The sequence below is a fragment of the Notamacropus eugenii genome, chromosome 3 (genome assembly GCF_028372415.1).
Source record: "Notamacropus eugenii isolate mMacEug1 chromosome 3, mMacEug1.pri_v2, whole genome shotgun sequence".
NCBI classification, from domain to species: Eukaryota; Metazoa; Chordata; class Mammalia; order Diprotodontia; family Macropodidae; genus Notamacropus; species Notamacropus eugenii.
In genome coordinates, this window is record NC_092874.1 from 369,250,803 (window position 1) to 369,271,758 (window position 20,956).

The following is a 20,956-nucleotide window of genomic DNA, read 5'->3' on the forward strand; positions in this document are numbered from 1 at the left end:
GCCTTGTGACCTACTTTATAAACAGCATTCTATACATGAGCGTTACCTACATGAGATTTGGATGGGACCAGTTATCAAGAGTGACAGTATTATTCCCCCTGCCTTGTGAAATTATTCATAAAAACTGTTCATAGTTGTATCTAGATATGACTTTTCTTTTTTCCCTTTACAAAGGAGAAAGAATGGGTTTATGGTTTCTTTTGGGCAAATATATGAAACTATATGTCCAGGAGAAATAAGAGTTAGGGAGAAGGGATTAAAGTAGAATTCAAAAGGATCTAAAACACTCAAAATTAATCTCTTGCAAAGGCCTGGCTTCCATATGTGTAAGCCAAAATACATTGATAGAATCAAAACCTCTCCTTAAGTGTTACCATACAACCAGGCAGGGCTTTCATTCCTTATGTTTTCTGTGCAGGCCAACAACATTCTTTACTTTTCTTTCTTTCAATAGTCACCCAAACATCCCAAGGTCAAAGTTGTTGCCAACAATAGCAAATTTCAGTATACTCAGGGGACGGATCAGAATCTGAAATACTTGGAACTCAATGAAAGTTCTGGAAAGCTCACATAAGCCACACTGATGAACTCAGCAACACAATGTAATGCTTTCTTAGAGCTAGCCACCTTCAGCTTCAAGGTATCCTGGTGTTTGATCCTCGAAGCTGTGGAGAAGCTTTGGCTACAAGAAGAGAGCCACTTCCTTTTCAGATATTGAAAGTAAAGAAGACCAAACAACATTGTATAGAAACCAAAGTCACCCAGGGAAGAAAAGACATTCACCTCCATATTCAGGGCTTTGTTATGGCAATTATTTAAAATCCCAAGCTTTGTAGGAACAAGAAGATATGAAATGTTACCTTAAGAAATAACTATTAAGGACTTTAAAGTTAAGCCAAAAAACAGATACACACAAAGAAACTGTGTATTAAGTGAGAAGATGGTGAAACAAGGAAGGAAACTGCCTGGTTATGCCAAATAAACAACAAATAACTTAAAATAATGCCTCAAAGTAAATTTTAGAGCAGCACAAATAATTAAAAGTTAGGTTAAAGCAGTTGTCCAGTCTAAGATAATTTGAGAGGATGTTAAGAAAGATCTAACCTCCCAGGGAGATGGTCTGACCATAGTGAAGTGCAGATGCCACCCAGCAGATACCACTGAGTCAACAAACAGCAGTTGTGTGGGTGGTAGCCTTAGCTTTGGAAGATTTTGCACCACTGCAAGAAGGAAATTCTAAAATGAAAATTAGCAGGAACATTATAGCTAAGTTTCAAAGCTCCCAGGTTAAGGAAAAAATATTACAACTACAAAGAAGCAATTTAAATATTGTGTACCTACACACAGAATAAAATAATATTTAGCAGCATCTACATTAAAAGACTAAAGGGCATGGAATATAATATTCTGAAGAGCAATGGAGCTAGGTTTTAAACCAAGAATAGTCTACCCAACAAAGCTGAGTATAACCCTGCAAGGGAAAAAAATAGCTATTTAATGAACTGAAGGACTTTCAGATATTCCTGAGGAAAAAAAAACAGAACTGAGCAGAAAATTAAAGATCTCCAATTAAAAACCAAACTGGAAATCCTGAAAATTAAAGTTAAGATTAATAAAATTAAATGTAAAGAACCCATTAAGAAGTAAAACTAGGAGTTGATTTTATGGGGAAAATCAGTAAAATATAAAACTCAATGGTTTATATGATTTTTAAAAAGAAAGAAAAAATCAAATCACTAATATTAGAGATAAAAAGGCTAATTATACTACTAATAAAGATGAAATTAAGGCAATTATTAGGAGTTATTTTGCCTAATTATATGCCAATAAATTGAACAAATTAAGTGATATGGAAGAAGAGTTAAAAAAGCATAAACTGCCCAAATTAATAGAAGAGGAAACTGAATATCTAAATAAACCCATTTCAGATAAGGAAATTGAACCAGTCATCAGGGGACTTCCTAAGGGAAAAAAAATCAGGACCAGATGAATTTGCAAGTCAATTTTTACCAAGTATTCAAAGATTATTTAATTCTAAAATTAAGTAAAATTTTCTGAAATAATAATCAAAGAAAGAATCCTATTAAATTCCTTATATGAAAACAAATATGGTGATGATACTTAAACCAGGAAGAGAAAAACAGAATGAAAATTATAGATCAATTTCACTAATGAATATTGATGCAAAAATCTTAAATAATATACTGGCTAGGAGATTGCAATAATATATATCAAAGATTATATGTATTATGACCATGTTCTAACAGTAATACTGGAGTGGTTCAATATAAGGGAAACTATATCAATAACATAATAAAAATCACATAAAAAAGCTTTTGACCAAATACAACACTCATTCCTATTGAAAGCACTTAAAAACTTATGAAGGAAGAAATTATGTATTTAAAACCATCAAGTATTATCTGTACTGGGTATAAGGTAGAAACCTTCCCAATAAGATAAGGAATGAAACAAAGATGCACGTTATCATCTGTATTATTTAATAAGGTCCAAGAAATGCTAGGCATAGCTAAAAGAGAAGAAAAAGAAGTTGAAAGAATCATAATGGGCAGTGAGGTAATAAAATTATTTCTTTTTGCAGATATGATGTTATATTTGAAAAATCCCAGAAATTTTACTAAAAAGATGGTTGAAACAATAAGTTTTAGCAAAGTAGCAGGATATAAAATGAACCCACATGAATTATCAGAATTTCTGTATATCACAACAAAGCCCTACAAGAAGACAGTAAGAGAGAGTTCATTTAAAATAACCACAAACAGTATAAAATAACTGGGAATATACTCACCAAGACAAACCTAGAAACTATATGACCATAATCTTAAAACACTTTTTGTAGAATTAAAGTCAGATTTAAATAATTGTAGATATATTAATTGTCCATGTGTGAGCAGAGCCAACATAACAAAAATAATAATTCTACTAATGTTATCTACTTATTCAGCACCATTCCAATTAAATTACCAAAAAATTATTTTATTGAGCTTGGAACAATAATAATAAAATTCATCTGGAAGAGCAAAAGGTCAAGACTTTCAAAGGAATTAATGGAAAAAAATGTAAAGGAAGGACTTCTTGCATCATCAGATCTTAAACTATATTATGAAGGTGGTAATCATCAAAACAAATCTGATACTGGCTAAGAAATAGAATGGTGGGTCAGTGGAATGGAGCAGATATACAACACAGAGTAGTAAATGATTATAATAACGTGTTTGATAAATATAAAAATTTTAGCTGTCAGGATAAGAATTCGGTTTGGTGAAAATTGTCAGGAAAACTGGAAAGAAGTCTGGCAGAAACTAGGTATAGATCAATATCTTACACCATTTACCAAGATAAGTTCAAAATGAACATGTAGTCTAGACATAAAGGGAAACATAGTCAGTAAATTAGAAGAACATGGAACGTATTGCCTATCAGATTTATGGAGAAAAGAAGAATTTATGAATAAACAAGATATAAAGTGTTGTGAGATATAAAATAAATAGTTTGGTTACAGTAAATTAAAAATGTTTTGTACAAATAAAATTAATGTAGCCAAAATTAGAAGGAAAGCAGAAAAATGGGTGGGGGGATTTTATAGACAGTTTCTCTATAAAGGCTTCATTTCTCAAATATGTAGAGAACTTTGTTAAATGTATAGAACATGTCATTCCAAAATTGATAAATGGTCAAAGGATATGTACAGGCAGAGTGTGGAGAAAGAAATCAAAGCTTTTATAGTCATAAGAAAAAAATTATCTAAATTATTATTGATCAGAGAAATGCAAATTATAAAAACTAAAACAACTTAGAGATATCATCTTATACCTATCAGATTGGTTAACATGATAGAAGAGGAAGATGATACATGTTGGAGTGGATGTGGAAAAGTTGGGGCACTAATACACTGTTGGTTGAGCTGTGAACTGAATCAATCATTTTGGAGAGCAATCTGGAATTTTTTAATCTCCCTAACTTCATACCTTCCCCTTGTCACTCTACCCCACACATAAATTACAGAATGAGCTTTTTCATGTATTAGTTCAGTTCAATGAAGGTTTCCTAAGAACCTATTGTGTACAAGATATTATGAGGTAGAAAGGTAGATAAGCATTTAAATTGTACAAGGTACTTTTCACACATTATTTCATTTGCTTATCAGCAGCCCTAGGAAGTAGGCTGCAGAAATATCATTATCCCAACTTGCAGATGAGGAAACTGAGGTGCCAAAAGTTTTAGTGATTTGCCTTGGAGCTAGGATTTGAAGGAGCCTGTTCTTATTCCAAATCCAATCCTCTATCATCCACATGCTATTTTTCGTCTTATCAAGTCTTTGTTAAAGAACCAGTAATGAGGCTTTATTGAATCAAAACTAACTTTCACCTAGCAATCAAGACCTTCACCAGTATGTCCCCATATACCAGCTATGACTTATTTTATTGAAAGTTTTCCTAAACTGAGGTAACTTTATGGACAGAAGTCAGTTAGCTGCATTTAAGGATTTTCTTAGCCTCTTGGCTGACTTCACTGGACACAGGCATAACTGCATGAGAAATAATGGGGCAATTGACTAATTACTTTATTATTGTAGACTCCTTTGGTAAGTGTATCTCACTTCTTATATAAAGATTTTTAACATAGATAAGTCAAATTTATGACCCCCTCCTTTTTTTTTTTGCTGGTTTTTCTAATTCCAAGGACTCCCAAACTAGTTAAAGCATAGGCATATGAACTAATGTGACTTAGAGAGGTAGCAGTGGTATAGTTGAAGGAATCCTGGATTTGGAGTCAGAAGACATATGTTCAAGGGCAGTGCTGCCACTTAAATGCTATGTGACCTTAGGGAGAAGGGAGAAGAGGAAGAGAACAAGGATTTCTACAGTGCCTACCATTTGCTGATATAATACGAAGTATTTTATAAATATTATGACTTTTGATCCTCACAGCAACTCTGGGATGTAGGTATTATTATCTTCATTTTACAGTTAAGGAAACTGAGACAGAGTTTAAGTGACTTGACCAGGGTCACACAGCTAGTGAGAATCTGAGACTAAATTTGAACTTCAGTCATCCTGACTCTAAGTCCACTATGCCACTAGTGATGTCTGAACCTCAGTTGCCTTATCTCTAAAATGAGAGGGTTGGGCTGATTGATCTCTGTACTCTCTTCCAGCTTTGATATCCTAAGATTCAAATTGTGTAGCTATGAGGTAGAGATTCTAATTGAACTGTTGCATCCCTTGAAAGTCAAGAAAAAGGATATGATAGTATCTCATCAATTACTAATGAAAGGAGGACTTAAATATGCCTAGATGGAGCAAACTGGGTGAAACATGATATGAGGGAGGTTGTCCATGGTTAAAAGATAAGTTGAAGGAACTTGGGGGACATATTAATAAGGAAAGAACTATCATAAAATAGTTACTCTGTTTCTACTTTCTCTACTTGAGAAAGCACTGTGTTACTAGTGTTTGTTTCTCAGGAAGTTCTGTTTACTTTGCAATAAGGAGACTTTGAAAGATATGAATTAGGAGTAAGGAGAACTTGGGCAGCTGGAAGAGAATTCACTGCTAGTTAGTCTGGTCAATTGCGCAGCTGCCCACAGTGGCATTTACTGCTACTGAATTTTCAGGCAGAGGAGGTAGAGAAGGGGAGACAAGGAAAGAGGGAAAGTCAGAATTTGATATATATAAGAAAAATGACTTCTAAATGATAATATGTTTAAATAGTCACATCTGATATACCCAGATAAAAATTTAATGTTAGAGATTTTGGTGGAAATAAGTCCCAATCCCATCTTTATGTTTGCTTCTTGACTTAAACTGGAATAAATATTTTTTAAAAGAAAGTTTTTCCTGGGAACCTCAAATGCAGAAAATCTTAGGTTTGCTAAACTTTGTAAGTGTAATTCTGATGTGAATAAAAGGATGACAAATCATTTTGACTAGAGTCATCACTTTTTTTTTTTTTTTTTTGGTCTTTTCTGCTGGATAGCTTTTATCCTCTTTACCTAGTTGAGTTGAACTCTTTCAGGGATTCAACAGAACTTTGAGAATGATTCTTTATGACCATTCGTATCAGAAATCCAAAAGCCTGGTAGGGGGCCATCTTATAACACTCCTTTTCTTGAGGCCTCCAGTAGGATCACTCAGTTTAATGGTTAAGCCATTCTGTAATAAAATTCCTTTTTGCAAGTCATGCAAGGAGTAATATAATCAACTCAAAATGATAAGACCAACAAATCAGCTGATTCTGTGCATTAAGTTGGTGGTAATGATGAATGAGAAAGAGTTGATAGCCATTTTACTGGAGGCCTGAAGCATAATCTGTACTTTTCTGGGAGCTGGGGAGCTGAGAGCCCTGACATCAAGGGCTGAACACTGGCATCATGAGAATTCATTAAATTTCCACATTAGATTCCATTAGATTTCCAAAGACGTGAGGAAAAATGGTAAAGTATAGAGGTCTCAAGAATAATGTCTCAATATTCCTCAATGCAGGCCAAACCAGACAAAAAAGTAATTGAGAAATACTTAACATAAAAAAATACACCAAAACATAGATAACATTACATTTTACAACTTAAGTCAATATGTGACCTGGAGGGATCCTTATGTATGATTTAGTGGTCCTTGTTTCTATTTGAGTTTGACACCAAATAGTGTAGCGAGTAGAGAGCTGGCCTTGGAGTCAGGAAAACTTGAGCTTACATCCCCACCAGATATCATAGGTCTTGACCAAACAAGCCAAAACAAAATATAAAGGTAACCTGTTCCTGGCTGCATTGTAGAGGAAGGTTTTTACATTTGTAGGGGACTTACATATACAGACAATGAGAATTGTTTGAAGTGGTCTAGCATGGATTCTTGATAATGTTGTTTGGCCCAGCTTCAGCCTTACATGCACTGTGGTAGCAGCAGCCAGGGAACTGGGTCTGAGCCCTGAGTGCCTCCCATGCACCATCCTAGACAGCCACAGCGAGGGCAGGAAATCAAACAGTACCAGGTCTTTGGAAAATGACATGGCACTAAAGCATTACCAGCAATGAAAACCAATAGGATCTGGAGCTTAGGAAATTGTTTATGCTGCTTTTGATACAGTTGTTAGGATAAACGCTGCTGTCAAGAAATTGAGTTGGCCATCTCAGAATCAAACTCATGCAAAGAGAGCTTATTGTGAATTCATTCTGTTAAAGTGTGTCAGTCATAAAATTATAATTTTATAATAAATATAATAATAATTTATATTTTATAATAAATATGATAAAATTATAAATTTATAATAATATAAATTATGGAAATGCTCATATCACAAAAATCTCTAGCAGAATTTCAGGGTATGTATTTGGTTATGGAATTAATGGATGCTAATTTGTGCCAAGTGATTCATATGGAATTGGACCTTAAAGAATGTCTTACCTTTTTTTATCAGATACCTGGTGGTAGTAAACATCTCCATTCAGCTGGTATAATGCACTGAGATTTGAAACCCAGCAGCATAGTAATAAAGTCAAATAGCACACTCAAGATCCTTGATTTTGGTCTGGTACAGACAGCATGTACTAATTTTATGATGACTTCATACATAGTAACACAATATTATAGAGCACTTGAAGTTATCTTGGGAAGGGGATAAAAAGAAAATATTGATATCTGGTCAGTGGGGTGCATCATGGGAGAACTGGTGAAAGGTTGTGGGATATTCCAAGGCATTGATCATATTGGTCAGTGGAACAAAGTTACTGAGCAGTTAGAACACCATCATCAGATTTTATGAGGAATTATGTAGAAAACAGGCTGAAATGTCCTGGTATCAAGTTCAAAGAGCTTTTCCCTGGTTGGATATATCCATCAGAATCTGAATGAGATAAACTGAAAATAAGTCAAGCTAGTGATTTGTTATAAAAATGCTTGTAATAATAGATCATGACAAGCAAATTTCTGATGATGAAGTCTTACAGGATCCATAATATCACTGTTTGCTATGACTCTGCTGAAGCAGAGGCACCAGCACCTCAAATTTATGATGCCCAGTTAGAAGAATGAGAACATGCTATTGAAGAATAGAAAGAATGAATATACGAAGAAGTAAGGGACTGGGAAGAAAGAAGCAAGAATGGTGTGGTAAAAGATCAGCCTTCAGCACAGATGCAGTAGGAAATAACAACAGCACTCCTCAGTTCTCATCTATCAATGATATTTCATTCTGTCAACAGAGCAGATATTGACTTTAGATAAAGAGAGTAGCCTGGATGCTTTGACAGGACCTCCTGAAGGTTGTCGACGATAAGTTAAAAATTACAAACTTCGGGGGGGGGGGGGGTAGAGCCAAGATAGTGGAGTAGAAACAAGGACCATCTAGAGCTTTCCCCCCAAATCCCTCAAAGAACCAAAACTCTAAACAAATTCTAAAGCAGCAGAGACCACAAAATGACAGATTGAAGCACATTTCCAGCCCAAGGCAATCTGGAAGGTTTATGGGAAGGGTCTGTCACACAGGGCTGGGAGCAGAGCACAGTTTGGCAAGGGTTGCACCAACACAGACAGAGCAGGAGTAGGCCTTAGGTACTGAAACATAGGCAGCTGCAAGATTCCATATTTCTCAACCCACAAACACTAAAGACAGCTTCAAAGGTCAGTGGGAAGGGTCTTTCATCTGGCTCAAAGGGGAACATGGTCCAGCCCCAGCCCTAGCCCCAGCCTCAAGGCAACTGCAGTCACTACTGAAATGAAGACTGCTTCTCTTCTGGAGACCTCCACTTAACCTCCACCTCAAAAGTCAAGTAATTGGTTGGGAAAATGAGCAAACAGGAGAAAAAGAAACAGACTATAGATTCTTACTTTCTTGATGAAGAGGTATTTTTTTAATGTCATTAGTGATGAGGAAGATCAAATCATACAGTCAGAAGAAGATAAAAAAGTCAAAGCCCCTGCATCCAAAGCCTCTAAGAAAAATATGAATTTGCCTCAGGCCATGAAAGATCTCAAAAAGGATTTTGAAAATCACGTAAGAGAAGTAGAGGAAAAATTGGGCAGAGAAATGAGAGTGATGCAAGAAATCATGAAAAATGAATCAACAGCTTGCTAAAAGAAACCCCCCAAAATGCTGAAGAAAATAACACCTTTAAAATGAGGCTAATCCAAATGGCAAAAGAGATCCAAAAAGCCAATGAGGAGAAGAATGCTTTAAAAAGCAGAAAGGACCAAATGGAAAAAGAGGTTCAAAAGCTCACTGAAGAAAATAATCTTTAAAAATTAGAATGGAACAAATAGAAAGTAATGACTTTATGAGAAATCAAGAAACTATAAAATAAAACCAAAGGAATGAAGAAATAGAAGACAATGTGAAGTGTCTCATTGGAAAAGCAACTGATCTGGAAAATAGATCTAGAAGAGATAATTTAAAAATTATTGGACTACCTCAAAGTTATGATCAAAGAAAGAGCCTAGAAATTATCTTTCAAGAAATTATCAAGGAAAACTGCCCTGATATGATAGAACCATAGGGTAAAATAGAAATGGAAAGAATTCACTCATCACCTCTTGAAAGAGATCCTAAAAGGAAAACTCCTAGGAATATTGTATCCAAATTCCAGAGTTCCCAAGTCAAGGAGAAAATATTACAAGCAGACAGAAAGAAACAATTCAAGTACTATGGAAACACAATCAGGATAACACAAAATCTAGCAGCTTCTACACTAAGGGATCAGAGGGCTTAGATATGATATTCCAGAGGTCAAAGGAGATAGGATTAAAAGTAAGAATCACTTATCCAGAAAAACTGAGTATAATACTTCAGGAAAAAAATGGAACTTCAATGAAATAGAGGACCTCCAAATATTTTTGTTGAAAATACTAGAGCTGAATAGAAAATTTAACTTTCAAATACAAGAATCAAAAGAAGCATGAAAAGGTAAACAGGAAAGAGAAACCATAAGGGACTTATTAAAGTTGAACTGTTTACATTCCTACGTGGAAAGATGATATTTGTAACTCATGAGACCTTTCTTAGTATTAGTATAGTTGGAGGAAATATATATATATATGTGTGTGTGTGTGTGTATACATATATATGTATACATATATGTATGTATATATGCATGTATGGAGAGAGACAGAGAGCACAGGATGAGTTGAATATGAAAGGATGATATCTAAAAAAGAAAATTAAGGGTTGAGAGGAATGTACTAGGAGAAAGAGAAAGGGAGAGGTAGAATGTAATTAATCATCTTACCTAAAAGAGGCAAGAAAGAACATTTACAATGGTGGGGAAGAAGGGGAAGGTCAGCAGGAATAAGTGAGCTATCCTTTCATTGAATTTGACTTCAAGAGGGAATGACATACGCACTCAATTGGGTAAGTAAGTTTATCTTACCCCACAGGAAAGCAGAGAGGAAGGAGATAAGAGAAGTGGGATAATAGAAGGGATGGCAGGTTGGGGGAAGGGGTAATAGGAAGCAAACACTTTTTCAGGAGGACAGGTCAAAGGAGAGAATTAAATAAATGGAGGGCAGGACAGGATAGAGGGAGATACAGTTAGTCTTTCACAACATGACTGTTATGGAACTCCTTTGCACGACCTCACATGTATAACCTATATTGAATTGCTTGACTTCTCAATGAGGGTAGATAGGAAGGGGGAAGGAAGAGACTGTAGAACTGAAAGCTTTAAGAATGAATGTTAGAGGTTGTTTTTACATGCAACTAGGAAATAAATCTGTCTTACCCTATAGGAAAATAGAAGGAAAGGGGATGAGGGGGTAGTGATAGTAAGGAGGACAGGCTGGAGTAAAGGGCAATCAGAATACATGCTGTCCTGGGGTGGGGGTTGGGGAGAGATGGGGAGAAAATTTGAAATTCAAAATTTTGTGGGAGTGAATGTTGAAAACTGAAAACAAATAAATTTATTTTTAAAAATTGCAAACTTGCAATTGGAAAAGAACTTTTGATTCTATGCTTGTAAGTTCATGGAAGCAAGCAGGGAGATTCCATGTTCTGCATATCCTAGTCAGTGCAATTCCTATGTTTTTACTCAGCTGTAATTTGATTGCCTGTTTGCTGTTATAAAAATGAAAGCAATGCAATGTCTGACAAAAAAATCAAAAGTCAATCATAGAATATTTCAGGTAAGGAATTATAGTAAATGAGGGAAAAAAGATAATTGTGATATTAACAGTGACCATGTATCTATAGCAAACTTCTGGACTTCTACATATGTACCATTAGAAGCTTGCTTTATTTATTTAGCTTTCCTTTTTGGCCTGTCTTGCATTCAGAAATGTGATGTCTAAAAGTCCAGTGATGCTCCAGAGAGTGTATTTTTTCAAGCCATTTCCTATTCCTTCTGAGTGATGTAGTGTCTACAGTAGAAGACATAAATAGTCTTGTAAGGTTTAATAATCTATTATTGTCTATTTTGCTCTCTATCATAGTATGCTTCATCCTATAGCTCTTTTTCTTTCAGGAGAACAGGCATTTTTAAAAGTATATATTTTAGTAATAAAAAAGGCAATTGCTTTCCATGAATTAATTGCATTCAAGGCTGAGGATGAATAATTGTAATATGCATGTATATTCATACATATATGTATATGTTGATTTTGACCATTACACAAACAAAAATATTTACAAGGACATTTGTTCTTTTTAAATTACTCTGTCCTAATTAAAGCTATCTATAGTCATATGGAAGAATGTTCTGCGTCACTATTCATTAGAGAGATGTAAATCAAAATAATTCTGAGGTACCACATCACACCTGTCAGATTGGCTAACATGACAAAACAGGAAAATGATAAATGTTGGAGATGACGTGGGAGAATTGAAACACTAATTCATTATTGGTGGAGCTATAAGCTGACCCAGCCATTCTGGAGAGCAGTTTAGAACTATGCCCAAAGGGTTATAAAAATGTGCATACCCTTTGACCCAGAAATACCGCTTCTAGGGCTATATCCCAAAGAGATCACACAAATGGGAAAAGGACCTGAATGTACCAAAATATTTATAGAAGCTCTTTTCATGGTGGCCAAGAACTGGAAATTGAGAAAATGTCCATCAATTGAGAAATGGCTGAACAAGTTGTGGTATATGAATGTAATGGAATACTATTGTGCTATGAGAAATGACAAACAGGCAGACTTCAGAAAACCTGGAAAGACTTATATGAACTGATGCTGAGTGAAATGAGCAGAACCAGGAGAACATTATATACAGTAATAGCCACAGGCTGATTTTGGTATACTTAGCTCTTCTCAGCAATTCAAGGAGCTAAAACATTTCCGAAAGACTCATGATGGAAAATGCCATTGATATGCAGAAAAAGAACTGTGGAGTCAGAACACAGAATGAAGCAGAATATTTTATCTTTTACTATATTTTGTTTTGTTTTTCTCATGGTTTCTCCCATTTGTTATAATTTGTGCAACATGACTAATGTGACAATGTGTTTAATAGGAATGTATGTGTAGAGCCCATATAAGATTGCTTGCCATCTTGGGAAGGGAGGGGAGAGGGAGGGGGAGAAAATTTAAAACTTATGAAAGTGAATGTTGAAAACTGAAAACAAATACATTAATAAATTTGGAAGAAAAAATTGCTTTCTCCTGTCTTAATATATGAATTTGACTTTTGAGTATGCTCAAGGATGTTTTGTTACATGCAAACAGGCTTTTAAAAGCCTGTCCATTTAACTTACCCCAAGCTATTAGTACTCCAGATATCTTACTTTTCAGTGCTTTAAGGAGTCCTGTGTCTCTCAATAAATATTATAGTTATTTACAACAGTATGATGGCACATGGAGTCTAAAATTCATTATCTTCACCACTGATAGAGTAGACTTTTGCAAAATTCTTGCAGGGTGGGCAGAGTGGCTGAATTTGGGGAATCAGGTTGAACTGGTTCCTGATCCTGCCTCTAATGCTTAATAGGCACACACTTGACTGTGGGTAAGTCACTAATATCCTTGAACCTGTTTCTTCACTTGTTAAAATAAGGAAATAATTCTCATAATGCATGTCTCATTGGGTTCAACATGATCATGTATGGAAGATGTGTTGCAGATTTTAAAGAAGTATAATAAATACATCTTGTGTGGAAAAAAAGGAAAATGTAATTTGAAAGAAGTAATACTAACTACTTACCCCCCTCAAGGAAGAGATTTGAGGACTGTAATTGTAATTCAAATAGGAAAATCTTTCCCATTCATTAATAGGCCCATGTGACCTGCTTAAACCACATGGAAGCCTAAGTTACATGTGGTGGGAGGACCTTGCTGAACAGGTGGAACAGGAAGGGTGGAGCAGAGCTGGGAAGAAGTTGGTCAGGCTAGTCAGAGCTGAGAAGGACACAGGCAGGCAGGCACAGTTTAGGCTCATGACTGTTTGTGGGAAGACCCCAGCTGTGGGGTGGGGGATGGGAGGGAGGCTTGGGAATGGTTTTGTCCGCTGTAGTGATAATATGTATTGGCTTCTTGGCTATTATGACTGATTTGGCTTTCTGGTTTGGGGATTCGATTTTGGTGTCTGAATAAATTTTTGAGATTTGGTGTCTGAATAAATGTTTTTCTTCTGTCATCTATATGGAGAATCTGTTATACTTTGTGATTGGGAACTATGCCAACATGTTCATAGTCATCAGCAGTGCTGTGAATATTGCCTTGGCAATACAAGTACTTTTACAGAAATAACTCTCAGAGACAGAGCAGGTGTTTTTTAACTTTGTATTGCACTGGCTGAGGTAGTGGTAAAGGCAGGTAGCTGGATGCCTGGGGCAGTACCTTGCATAGGGAAGAGAGACACTATTGGAAAGGGACACTAGTTTAGGAGAACATGGATGGTAAGCAAGCCCTGGTTTCAGCAGGTAGTCTAGCACCTTTGTCCACCAGGTTATCATCCATTTTCTAGGATAGTCAGTTTCTAATCTGTTTAGACAAATACCTTTGGTACCTGAAGAGCTGAAACACACTTTGGCTATGGAGTGCTTATTTGTAGGGTGTCAACACTAATGATACAATAAAACCATGATGATCAAATATGAATCCCTTTTGGGAGATCTGAAAAAAGTGTTGGTTTTTACTTTGGGTAGAAAAATTTATTGTCGTTGTTCCCAACTTGCCCTTTATGTGTTCTTTTTCTGTTCTTGGGATTATTCTCATCTCAGGGTCTCAGTTTTTTTGGGATAAACTTACTTTCAGGAAAGGATCTGGTCATCTCAATACCAATAAGGGATCAATGACATATAAAGTGTGCCACATAATTTCTCCTCAAGGTATTTGCCTGTGTTTTTTTAAACTAATCTATAATCTTTTTTTATGTCAAATTTGTTGCAAAAACAAGCACACTAAAAATATCCACTAACATAGTTTATTGGTTATTAACATTTCCTTTAAATTTGACAGTTTCTCAAATCCTTTTTTAAGCCAGCCCTGGAGGGTCATGTTTTACATCAGTCAGTGCCTCCATTCTGTCCCTACTTTTTACTCAGTCTGAAGCAAGTGAGCTGGTCAGAGAACCATGATGGTACTGAATTTTCCTCAAGTGTCTATTTACTATTTCCAGTCCCAATTTGTGAAAATAATGAATCTTCTGAAGTGGTCATATTATTTCAATTCAAACTTCATATTTCCATTTGATGGGAGCTAATTACCATATTTTACATAATTGTAATTTTAAATACATGCAACCACTTCAGGGGATTCATTATTCACACCAATCAAGACCTATGTCTGTACCACATTTCTTTTCTTTAAAGCTACTTTAGCAACTCATTTCTTTCTAGGTGACCTTCATGTGATCTGGGTTCACGTAGTTTTTTACCCCAACTTGAGAAATTTATACAAAATACTTAAAATCCGTGAGGTTCTTTCCCTCATAGCTTCAGAACTCCCAATTAAACTAGGATCCCACTGATGTAGTCATCATGGCACCCTTTTCTCTGGTTTCCCTTTCACAGCAATAAAACATACAGATTAGAACAATTATTAGAACAATAATTATACAATTAGAACAATTAATCAATCACTTCAAAAACATGTGCATATGTATATGTGTACATACATATATGTACATAGGTATATGTGTGTATGTATGTGTATCTGAAAATGATTATGTCTAAATTTGGCTTAGTTCAGAGGGTTCAAGCATTTTAAAATATGTTATTCATGAACCATAGAATCAAGTTAAAAGCCATTTTCATAATTAAGCATCAAAAAGCCCACAATCCAAGAATATAAAGGATATAAAATATAACTCTTTTTTTGGAGTCACTAAAACTGGAATTTAACAAATAACCTTTGACAGTTGGAGCTATGGAAAAAAACCTCCCTTTTAACCCCCACCCTAAGGGAATAATTTTATGACTTAAACTAGTAGGTAGGTTGAACTAATGGGTCAGGTGGAGAATGTGCTGAGGCCATACTAGCCCTGAGGACCCACCTAAGATCCTACCACATCTTACCCTTTGGCCAAGGTCCCAAAATTTCTGGGGAACTTTTCAACATTAAAACAATTTTGAAACAATTCTAAACACCATGATAGGAAAGAAAAGAAAATTTTAAGAATTTTGAGAATTTAAAAGAAAATTTTAGAATAGTAAATTAAAGCAGTATAAACAATAATTTTCAAACAGTAAGTGGTATCAGAGGTAGTTCATAAAAATTCCTGGGATTAAGCAATTTTGGTATCTAGACCACCATGAATATCAGGTCCAAGGAATATGATTCATGTTGTCAGTGACTCCTGTCACAGATCTGTAATTTAAGTTAAAATAGCTAAGAAGTCATAGGTCTTTTGCATGCAGCCTGCTTTGAGTCCTAAGTTGCTAACAAGACTCATTCTATATCTCCACATATTCCTAGGCCTATCCCTAGGATCTCCATCTGGGAAAAAGATAACAACGTCTAGCCCTAGAAACCTCCACTGAGTAGTTAGAATCTTCTTCTACGAGATTGGATTAATGCTATTTTTCATTTCCATCCAGAGATGTAAAATGACCACCAAATTGGCCAAAGGATCCTTTCTCTTCAAAATAAAATCCTCCTCACCATGATTTTAAAAAGATAATTTTACTTTTCTCATTTCCTTAAAAAGTAAAGTCTCTCTCCATAGTTCTCCCTCATCATCCTCTAAACTCTTTGTGAATCGTTCTAGTGTCGTAACTATTTGGGTATGAGAAGGAAATACATTTGAAAAATGCTATAGTAGTAAAAAAAAAAAAAAAAAAAGACAAGACAGCAACTTTTTGGAAAGAAAAATTTTTCCTGTTATCATGTCCGACCTCTATACCAATTCCACAGGAATATATGATTTAATCAATCGGCAATCATTTATTAAGTACTTAATATATACTAGGAATTGTGCTAAACACTGGAGGTATAAAGAAAGATAAGGAGCTCGCACTCTAATGGAGGAGACAACATGAAAATAACTACATTAATTATATAGTGTAAATGGAAGGTATACATAGTATAAATCTCAGAGAGAAGAGATTGGGGGTGGGTGGGAAAGGCTTCTTACACAAGATAGGATTTGAGCTGAGTCTTGAAGGAAGCCAGGAGGTAGAGACAAGGAGGGAGTATTCCAAGCACCATGGATAGTCAGTGAAAAGATACAGAGATAGGAGGCGGATGTCATGTGCCAGGGAAAACAAATAGGGTAAGAGTACTTGATGTTCAAGATTTCATTCCTTCCCAGGCTCCACTCCTGACTCTCCTGGACTTTCTCTATAATACTAGGCTGGGTACCCTTCCCCAAAGCTTTAGCTCTTTTTTAATATGTTATCTTCCTTCTTTAGAATATAAGCTCTTTGAGGGCAAGGACTTAGTTTTATCTGGGTTTGTTTCCCTAAAGATTAATGCAGTTCCTGGCACATGTAGTAAGCATTTAAATGACTTGAAAACCTAAGCTTTTTCTGAGATACTGCTAGTGTATTAAAAGCATTGTACTATTCTTCTTAGAAGTTGAAAAGAATGAGATGATGAGACTTTTATCATCCAGATGTTCTAGAATTTATTCAATGAGTGAGTAACCAGGCTGAGTCATGTCATTATTCTCTTTGCCCTAAGAAATGATCCCTTAATCATAAGGTTAGGAACAATCCTAGAATGGAAATTTTTGGTTTTATAATATAAAATTCAAGTAACAAAGTCTTCCAAAAAGAAACATTTAGTAGAATCTAAGTGCATCAATCTAAGTGTTTTGTGGGCAACATGGATTCTCATGGCATAAAATTGAAAACATTTATCTATATAAGGGATCTTTTGGATTTGTATCAGAAAAATAATACTCATTCAACAAATATTTTTGAATGCCTCATTTTTGCAAGGAACTGAGGAGATAAAAAGGAATGTCCTGTAGGCATTTCAAACTCAGCATTTTCAAAACAGAACTAATTTTCTCCTTGCCCTACCCCAAGCCTTGCCTTCTTCCAGATTTTTCTAATACTGTTGAGGGTACCACCATTCTTCCAATCACCAAGATCCATAACCTCTTTGTCATCTCCAACTCCTCACTTTTATTCAGCCCATATATACAATTGATCATCTTGAAATTGCTATCTCTACATCTCTCATGTCTCTTCTCAGCATCTCACATGGGCTATCATCATAGCCTCTTATTTAGTCTTTGCCTCTCCCCACTCCAATCTATACTCTACCACCAAAGTGGTTTTCCAAAGCACAGAGATGACCATGTCACCACTTCTGCTCAGTAAAAACTCCAGTGGCTTTCTATTTCTTTTTTTCTGGGATCAAATATAAACCCCTCCATCTGGTATTTAAAGCTTTAGAACCTGGTCCTATTTAGCCATTCTGGCCTAGTTGTTCTTCCTTGCACAGGATGCTCCATTTCTCACCTATATTAGTTACCTTTCTCTATCCTCCCAGATGCTCCTGATTCCCATTCTCCTGAAATGATCTTTTATTCATTTTGCAATACTTTGTACACTATATACACACATTTTATGTCCCCTATTTGAAGGCAAGCTCTTTGAGGGCAGGAACAACTTTGCCTTTGTGTTTATATCCCCAGGATTTGTCACAAAGCCTGGAACATAGGAAAGAATTAATAAATACGTATTAATTTATTGCTATAAGAAAGCTCCAAAATATTTTTCTAATCTAAGATTGTGTTTATTTATTTTTTAACTTTGAGATTTCAAAGTTTCCATTATGCTACAAGTTAATCTAACACAAGCTACCTAAGTTTATAAGATAGCTTACATTTAAGGAGCTATATTCCACAAGAATATCATTTAGTCAGTCAATCAACAGGCATTTATTAAGTATCACTCTCAACTGCTACTTCCTCCATGAAACATTTCCTGGTTTTCCCATCTGCAAGTCTTTTCTCCATTATTAAATTTTCTAACATTCCATCTGGATGTCTTCTTTGTATCATGATATTTTATGCTGTATCTTGAACTGATTTTTGTTTATATCATATTCTGCTGTTCCCTTCCTCCAACAATAGATTATAATTTCCTTAGGAGCAAGGACCATTTTTGTATCTTTCTATCCTCAGGGTCTATCATAGAATTTTCCCCTTAGCATATAAATGTTTAAGCTGCTGCTGCTGCTGTTTGTCCTTCATTCTAGATGAGGACCATGCCATCAGGGAGGTGATGCCATGACATGTGAGTGAACTGAATTTAAGAGAGGAAAGGCTATGCCAAATCACCAGCCTCACTTTCTCCCCTGGAGCCATCTGGATCCAGTGATGAGATATAGATCAGGATGACTGGAGATAGACCTGGATATAGTAGGAGACCTTGGTCTTCATAAACTACAGTCTTTAATAGGTCTCTGTTTGGCTGAGGTAAAATGTTAAACAATGTTAATAGAACTGAATAATAAATCTAAGAATGTATTTATCATCTGGAGATCCATCACTGACTTTATCTGGGAGCATAAACAAATGACGTGACCTCAGGAAAATACTGACATTGGTTTTGAGTGTTAAGAGACTGAATGAATAAATGCAAAACTTAGATAAATGCCAGAGGTATCCAAGGGAAAGATGCCAGATTTCTAGTTTCCATGTATTCCTTTGTGGTACAGTTTCTTTACTGAAAGAATAACTTTCCTCTTGTTAGGTAGATACAACCACAAGTATAGGATATTCTAGCTTCTGGCTTCTTTAGTCTGAACCTCATGCTGGTATATTAAAATGCCACAGATGCCCTATCAGATTTCCAAATATACTTTCTTATTGTTACTTCTCTGGGGGATAATGGGAGGCCTTGTGGGGGATTTACCTCATTTGGAACTTCAGAGCATCACGTTTGTTGGTATCGCAAAATGGTAGAAATCACCTAACAATGATCCTTTTCAGAATATTTATCATGAATAGACAAAGGATTAACCATATGTGGGCTGAATAGCTGCCACTGGACTTTTTTGGGTGAGACATTTTAGCATGACCTACATTCTATCTACCTCTAGCCTATTCTTTATGCATTCAATTCAAACTGACATGCCAACTGGTGAGTTATTTTCCTTCTTGGTTAATGTGACTTTGTGTAAGATGTTTGTTATGAAATGATCTGAACCCACTGACATTCATTCAAGTTGTAAGAGTGCACTAACTTGTTAATCACCAGAGAGGACATTTTGATCGGAGATGAGGGCTAACTTTTAAGAGAGTTTAAACCAAAGCTTCTTTTTGTTTAAAAATATTGCCCATGCAAATTTCTCCCCATATATTCTATACACACTGCTTCAGCAACATCAGACTTGTATGATACAAGGATTACTACAGCTTGTATCTGTATAGTATTTTGTTTGTCTTGAAATTATATACATCATGTATACCTGAGGTAGTGTCATTATAGGAGAAGACAGCATAACTGAGGGGAAAAGTTAAATTTCAATTGTGGTAGAATCATTATGAAAATTGAGGGATCTGAAGTAAATGCAAATTTCTTGTGTGTTCATTAAATGGGGACATCTGTAGAACCATAATAGATATCAGTAACATAATTTATTCTGTCCCTTTATTTCACAGGTGAATAAATTGATGTATAGAGAGTAAAATGACTAATTCACATTCACATAGTGAATACTGGGGCCTGGATTTGAGCCTAGGTCTTCCCATTCTGGATCCATTACTCATTCCACTATCACACTTAGAGACAAAGGGGCTATCTGACTGATAGAACCACTCACTGCCAACTTCAACCTGTCTCTGATTATTTGAATTTACATGTCAAAGAGTTTCTTCCCCAATGTTTTCCCCTTTGATAATTCAGAAGATATAATTTTTACAACTTTATCATATCGACACATTTCCATTCTAATAAGACAAGGGTGTTAAAATTGTATTTTGTTCTGGTTCCCCTGGTTACCCCCTTCTGCACCCCAGCCCTTTTGACAGTACAATAAATCAGGTTAAAAGTAAACCAGTGTAAAGGGGCAATAGCTGGAAATATGATTGCAAAGGGAAACCTGGAAGTCATAGACAAACTGTCCCAAACATCCAACAAATGTATTTTACAAACCATCATGTATTAATCAAAATTCACATCGTAGTAATATGTGATGAATCAGGGGAAGACATTTGGGTACTGCTGTCAAAATTTCTGATCCTATGTTACATAAATTCCTGACCACCAGAACATCAAAAAGATGCTGATAACTTTGAGATGATCCTGATATCTTAATCAACTAACCCCAAGGTGGTACAGATAGGAATTGGTCTGTACTACCCCTCCCCCCAAAAGCCCTGTAAAAATGAGAGCTCAAACTCCTGCTCCTTCTCTCTACCCAAGCACTCTTCCAACTCCATCAGGTTCATCCTTTCTAATTTCCCAACTCTAATCCATGGTTATATGACCCCCTCCCCATTCTTTTCTTCGCACTTCCTTCCTTCACCTTTCTATTCCATGTTCAGTTTCAGTTTTGTCCCTTCTAATTTTCAGGTGTCTATTTCTTGGATAAGATTTACCACTTTCTTT

The 20,956-nt window shown here is 35.6% G+C and overlaps 2 pseudogenes; one reads left to right on the forward strand and one right to left on the reverse strand.

Annotated features, from left to right (window-relative positions):
- Positions 1-6,969, reverse strand: part of LOC140532207 (HAUS augmin-like complex subunit 7) — a 42,175-nt pseudogene extending 35,206 nt beyond the window's left edge.
- Positions 6,970-7,356: 387 nt separating this feature from the next.
- Positions 7,357-8,295, forward strand: LOC140532208 (mitogen-activated protein kinase 9 pseudogene; annotated as a pseudogene).
- Positions 8,296-20,956: the final 12,661 nt, after the last annotated feature.